Genomic DNA, 7,475 nt, shown 5'->3' on the forward strand with positions numbered 1-7,475 from the left:
CAGTTGGAGTGAAGTTGCAGGTTGCGTGAGTATGCATGTTAACTAGTGGGAACCAAGTGCAGTCTTTGTGAAAGGGTAGCAGCAGATTGCTTGTGCAAGGCCAATGTTAAAAAGGCAGCTGAATTTAACACCATCTGGAAGAAAAGATCCCTTCACGACTTTCTCACACCGTCAGACAAAACTAGTGTCTCTTGTTCCGAGCTCTTGTCTATGCAACCATACAATACTGAGTCATTATACTTTTGCTGAGAGAAAATTTGAGAACACAATATGGGTAACCAGTGAATGACCAAGTTTCATTGTGCCCGCTTAAGTCGATTGAAATCTACGTCTAGAGCTATGAATGGTAGTATTGTTTTCCTCACCAGGGCTGTACTAAATGTCAGCACAGTGTAAAGAAAAACTTGAAGTCTGCAAATAACTTACCAGATCTCAATTATAATATTTTCCCACACTAGAACTAATATCATTGCGAGGGGCTACATTGCAGAAAATACAAAAAGAAGCAAAAAGAAATAGAGAGTTCATTTAGAAGTTATTTTATCCAGACAAACATTTAAATTTTCTGATGAGAACTACAGTTCAGTCTGCAGGCTGGGTTGAAAAGTGGAATTAATTACTGGGAAGTTCAAGTTACAAAAATTCTTCAAAACAAACAACTTGTCTCACCTTAAATCCTCCTTTCTTAAATATAAAGAGACTCTGCTTGTGTTGTATTGCTTTACTGCTGCTTAGAATGTTTACTATAGATCTAGCTTAAATTTTGATTTAAATTTTGGCAGACACTGCTCTTTCAAAGTTTGCCAGTATGATTGACATTGCAAAAGAACACCGTACACGTACATTTCCAAAAATATACAACATTCTGGCACCTGATACGTGGATTCTGATGCCCTTAGGAATACTCCTCCTTTTATACTACACCCCCTCCTCATTTCCTAACTTTTCTCCTGATGTGTGTGAATCAGTTATTATGCTTAAGTTTAACATTCACAATAATCTATTTGACTCTAAACAGTCAGAAAAGGAAACAAAACAGTTCCAAAAGGGTAAAAAGAGTTGGTTGTGTCTGTTTTATTAGGATGTCTATTTTAAATATAATTGACTTTGCAGTTTTGTTATTGTGTCACCAAGTGTCGCGTAGTTCTTAACATGTAAGTGCAAAACAATGAGTAATTGCTGTTTTGCTGAATAATACATTTGAGTTGCCAACGTCAAAGGTATTATTTTGTGTATTTCTAAACAGAAATGTTAACTGCAGGTTTTGACATCTAGAATCTTTTCATGAAATACTTAGAAATAGGCCGATAAAATGACACCTGTAAAAGTAAATATAAAGATATAACCAACTTATTTTCCTTGTCCTACTTTATACCAGAAAATTAACAATGAAAAGTCACTCAGTAATAGAATTATAAAGGATCTAACATAAAAACACAGTCATACAGAAAAATCCAAAACAACAAAAATGGAAATTGGTAGGTGACTAAATGGTAATGGGAAAAAATACAAAAAAAGATTAAATTAAAAAAAATAAATAAAATAATGGAAATTGGAAGAGGTAAAAGAGACATATAGGAAAACTTCTGCAATATCCTTAAATGATGTGAATGGATATATTCACCAGTATCAGCCCCCTAGTGAAGTTACCATTAATGTATACAGTAATGAGATAAATTTATTATTCACATTCAAGATAATTTTTCCCAAAGTGGCTTTTCTTTAAGTCTCAAACACTAAGTTTCTACTGCTAGTATTCTGTTTATTTTTCAAATTAAAATAATTTTCTCTCTTGGAAAAATAGTAAATTCTAATTAGAGTTTGTGTAGTTTTTGATGAAAATTAAGAAACCACTTAAATAATAAGTAATGGATAAGGTTGAGTACATTTCAAGCTCATAGGTGGCCTTTCTATTCATAGGCTAACCATATTGGTTCAAGCCAGTTTAACATTTTAAGATTTTGACGTTTTTCAAATGGAGAGATGAAGCCAAAAGTTTTATTTTCCAATGTAGCTAGAAAATGTATGAAAGAGATATAGGTGGTATAGCTATCGAGTCCCCCCCGCCCCACCCCCAAGGATCTGTGTCTCTGGAAATGCCACTGTGGCTTAAGAATATTGATACCCTTTTCCCAGTCTGTCTTTCTATGACTTAGCTTTTCCCTAATTAGAGTAAGTAGAACTCATCATAATATGATGCATTTTGATGCGTGCTGAAGGTAGATGGTAAGATGGGCAACATGAGACAGGGTGTCTTTTAAAAGTTACTGGGTAAAAAACCAGCTATAATACTGGGCATTATTTAAATACTAGTACTTCAAACAGTTAGACATACTACTACTTCCTACAGTAATGGAGCATGTAAAGTAGTTCTTCAGTGTCTCCAGATTTTAGTGGACGGCTTTGTTATCCTGTTTTTGTGCTCATTGGTATCTTAACACAAGTTAACCTGGTACAGAAATCAGCAGAAATCTTCATTCCCTTTTGAGAATTGGTCGACCTCCTAATTTTGGAATTAATTCTAAAGACGATGAATGGAAATGAGAAGTATATAGTTATGACTGCTGCTAAGGAATATCTGCCTGCCTTTAATCAGGGCCTCGAGAGTTAGTTCACTTCTTAGAAAGGTGATGACCTCTTTGAGGTAGGAGCTTATGGTTTTCTGCTTTGCAGCCAGCTGTCAGGCCACAGGGGCGTAGGACTTTAAAAAGTGAAGATAATCGACTTTATTCGGGGAAATATGGAGTTCTGAGCCATATTTGTTCAAAGAGAAACACATCACTGTATTTGGTGGTTTGACTGGGTTTTAGCTGAGCTCTGGCACAACGTAGTCTTGAGATCTAAAAATAGCCTGGCTCAGCAGCTGCATTGCAAGGTGCTTGAGGTGGGCGGTGCAGGGAGGAGACAGCCTACTCTGTGACTGGCTGGAGAAGTGGCTGGGCTCGGCAACAGCAGCGGCGAAGGCGGCCGGTGAGCCGCGGGGCAGCACTACGCCTCCCGCTGCCCGCCAACAGCCTTAGTCCTCCTTCAGCTGCGGCTGCCCGCCGCCCTTTCCTGAAAGCGGGCGTCTGATTGGTGTTTCCCGGGAGACCAGCGTCCAGAGCTGCTGGAGCTGCGGGTGCTGGTGCGCCGGCGCGCGCGCGCTCCCGGGGCTGGCACGCGCTCTGGGCTGGTGCGCGCGGCGGGGCGCCCAGGGGCGCGCTTGAGGCGCCAGCAGCAGGCTGGGGTCCTCCCAAGTTCGCGCGAGCTTAAATTCCGGCGCCCGCCTTCCACTGCTCGGAGGTCGCTGGGCGCAGGCGCCGCAGGACCCCCGCAGAGTGAGGCTACCGGCCTCCCTCTGTCTGGCAGGCTGAGTTGCGTCCGCGGAGGCTTGTTGTGTGTTTTTTGATTTGCCCGCTCTTCGGCCCAGCACCAGTCCCCTCGGTCCTGCGTGTGTGCCAGCTCGCGACTGCGGTTGCTTCGGAATCATTGAGTTGGGATTGTGGACGGGGGTGGCGTCGGAAATGCCGGGATGTCTTTTGGAGGCGTCTCGCGGCGGCTGCCCATTTCCCAGGGCCCCTTTTTCAGGCTGGCAGGCAACTGTGGTTAAGGGGCTTTCTTTTGCTGGCACTCAGTTTTTCTAGTTCTGTTCAGGCATCTTCTCTATGATCAGTGTCACTGGTAAAGACATTGTGTGCCGCCCCCCACCCCAATATTTTTTAACTCAGTGGTAAGCTGCTAAAGGAAAGAAAGTACCTTGTCTCTCCCCTCACCCTGCTTCCCCCCCTCCCCCCATTCGCCGGGAAGGTCCTAGGGGAGAAAGTTCTGTGAATCCGAAGCCTGGGTTGGTGAGCGCACTCAGCTCTGGGCCCTTTGCTGAATCAACTAATACCTCTACCCGGATTGCCTACTAGGGACTCTGGACGTATCTTCCCCTTATCAGATTTGCTGAAAATATTAATTTCCTTGTTGGGTGCATACAGTAGAACTTGTTCAGAGATTACTTTAAAAAGAGATCTGGGTCTTAAGCACTTACTAAAGCCAGTTAATAACATCATGCATGGACATTTAAACTTGTTGTAAGTTGCAGAGAGGATTAGTGGGATGTCACGCTGTGCGCAGCTAATGATACCATCTTAACTCTAACCGGTCTAAATCCACCTCGCCCCGTGCAGGTCTGGCTCTGCGGCCCTCAAGTGAGTCTGGGTAAGAGGAGGGTCTTAGTGGAGCTGGAGGAGTTCGGAAACGGGAGTAGCGGCACTAGTACTTTCTTTGAGGGATGGTCACTCACGTCCCCGGAGGCTGCGGCGGTCCTCCTGCTGAGTGGTCATCAGCACCCGGATGAGGGCCCAGTACACGCACTTACCACAGCTGACGGGCTGTGCTTTCGTGACACTGAAGGGCACTTACCTGCAGGTTAAAACTGGTTTAATTCCCCCAAGAAGGGGGGTGCACACAAGTCTATTGCAAACTTAGATGTAGTTGTGGGATTCCAAAGGTGTTGGCTTTTTGCTGCTGATCGATTTGCATTACAAAGGCTGTTACTTTCCATTCTTCTTTTTCAAAAGTAGTCCAGCTCAGTATTTCACAGGTATATCAAGCACATTATTAACAACTTCCTGGCATAGGCTTGCTTAACTGGTTTCCAGCTGACTACTGTTTTAAGGCAGTTTGCAACTGACTACTTTATGACAGGGTCAATTAGAAATAATCTTTGGAAAATGGTTCAAAAATACTGCGTTATTAAAACACTCACCTAACAATATTCATTTTGCTCTGTCACGAGGTAGCTGTCTGATGGATCTCCGTGTTCTCTGAGTAACTTGCAATAGTCACAGACCCTGGGAAAACAGGCTATCAGGAAAATTCTATCAGCAACCTGGCTCTTGGAGTTGTTTTTTAAGTTTTAAACTCAAACCTGACAAAATTAAAATGTTTATGTCATATCATTGGTTGCTAGGGGGAGATTAGAAATAATTTTTTGTATACATCCCTTTTTTGAAGTGGTTCAGTTACGGGTTTCTACCAACTATTAAACACTTTCTCTAAATCAGTCCACAAAAAATGATTTACAGATTACTATCCAGATGTCTCTTATATCTTTGTCTTGTAGGGGGAAAAATCTATATACATATATAACTACATCCACACATATATAGAGAAAAGTGAAATTTACTGGAATGAAAGAATTTCTAACAGGTATTAAATTAAGAAATATTTTCACTGAATACATATCTAAGATATAATTAATGTATTTATCAACCTTGGTCTCATAAAAAAATGTCCTATAATTTATTTGGAGGTAATGCCTTCATGAAGACAATAATAGATTTAATATCATTGAAATTCAGAGTCCATGGACTTACTTCCTGTCAGGGACAGAGCTCTTGTATAGTAATAATAGAAGTATGCTTAGTCCTTACTTTCAATTCAGTGAGAATTATGAATGTACCTGAAACTGTTGCATGAATTTAACTGTCTTTGAGAGGAACTCAAATAATGAACTTTAGCCCTTATTTTCAGAAAGCACATAGTTTATATATAATAGCTGCTCAATATATATTATTTTAATGTATTGAGCTAACCTTGAAATATATGATCTATATACAAAATTAAGTTAGCTTTGGCTGACAGGAGTCTGAAGTTGAGGATATTGTGCAGTCTGTGGAATAGCTTGAAAACTGTTTAGGAGCTTTAAATATGAAGCTATTACTATGACTAATTCAGGGCAAGTGAGTTTGAGAAGAATGGAAGACAAATAATTTGATAGGTCTTTAGAGTTTGTAGTGTCTGCCTCTTGAGTGATTCCAGTAGTGAAAATACTTAGCAAGAAAATAGGAATTAATTGATAAATTTATACCTGCTCGTTTTATAAAGTAACTCATGATGTTTTGTAGGTACTTAGATTAATATAAATATAGAGAGTTTAGCTGTCCCCAGGTAAAGTTAGAAATTGCTGAATAGCTTAGATTTTTCACACTGAGGTCTTATGGGACTCCAGTGATTCAAATAGCACAGTACAAATACCACCAAATTTCTGCCAAATTTGTCTCAGATGGACTAGCTTCTAAGGAAGAATCCACAGTATGACTGAGCTAACAAAGTGTGTTACCTTTCCTAAAGGTAATCCCTCCATTTGCATGCTGCACTCACTGACAGGAGGGAAGACTTGAATTTTTATCATTTTTCTGGACTTTAGCCTTAAGTTCTATATTTTCAACTCAAAATATATGAAGCGACTGTATTTTTAACCAATAATAATTATTAAGACAAAATTACTTTTTTTAGTCAATGGAAATTAAAATTGGCTTTACTTAAGTTAAACTTAACTAGCTCCATTTTGTTAGAGATTGTCTAATTCAGTTTTGACTTTTCAAATTGTATTTTTTACTATAAACAGCCCTTCTGCATAAAATGCAGTTTGAAAAAGGGAAAATATTTATGCCTTTATCATTTTAAGTGATCAAATATTACAGTGCTAGATATTTAAATATCATGTGCATCAATACATTATTAACTTAATCTAATGCTCAGAGTCATTACTACATCCATGGATGTCTTTCTGATATGTCTCTAATCCACTGGATTTTGAAGCATGATTATGTAAATTTTCTACTGATATATAAATGACTATTATTGTATTTGAAATATCACTCAAATTCTTAAAGACCATGGCATCTAAATAATATATTATATATTCCTTAATTATTTATCATGACTAATTCAAAATAACTGTAGGGTAAATCATACATTTACTTTTAAATAGCCATCCCTTCCCCAGTTTTGTCTGTACCAGGTTAAGAAATATTTCAGATGGGGAAAATACGGAAAGATGTGAAAAGGGTTAGTGAGCAGAGTGAGTAAGCAGGAAGTTTATCCTTCAAGGAAACATCTCTGGTTTGCTCAATAATATGTCCTGTCACCCTGATGTACTTTTCATGGCATGTGATCTTAATGCCAGTTCAGTAAGGATATTTTGGTGACAGGAAACCATGTTTAAATGTTAAACATTAGTGTAGAAAATTCCTCACCATTACTTGACAAGGAAAAGGAAAACTTAGCAAACAATTATTTTACCCATGGTTACTTTTAAAAGTCCTTTTATAAACATAGTAAGGAAATTGTAATCTTGAATTATAAAATTTTAGTAAGGGTTTGCAATCAAGTAGTAATACTGCATTTAAAGAATGGCTCGTCTTTATTTATTTAATTATAGCTATAGAAAATCACAATAATCAAAATGTGCCTTTTCATTGTTTAACATTGCAAGGCTGTGTTCAGAACTCTCATTGCACTGTGTCTTTAAAGGAGGCGCTTGTGTATTTTACTTACATAAATTCTAATTGCAGAATCCACCCTGATCACCGTGTAGAAATAATCTGAAGCCTCATAAGTTCATGAGTTACACACTTTTCCCTTTTATTCTTCAGACCATACCTTATCTGGTTGCTAATGAAATACAGGCGACTGATTGCAGGAAATCTTGAAGAAAATAT

Source organism: Desmodus rotundus, chromosome 1, assembly GCF_022682495.2.
Source record: "Desmodus rotundus isolate HL8 chromosome 1, HLdesRot8A.1, whole genome shotgun sequence".
NCBI classification, from domain to species: Eukaryota; Metazoa; Chordata; class Mammalia; order Chiroptera; family Phyllostomidae; genus Desmodus; species Desmodus rotundus.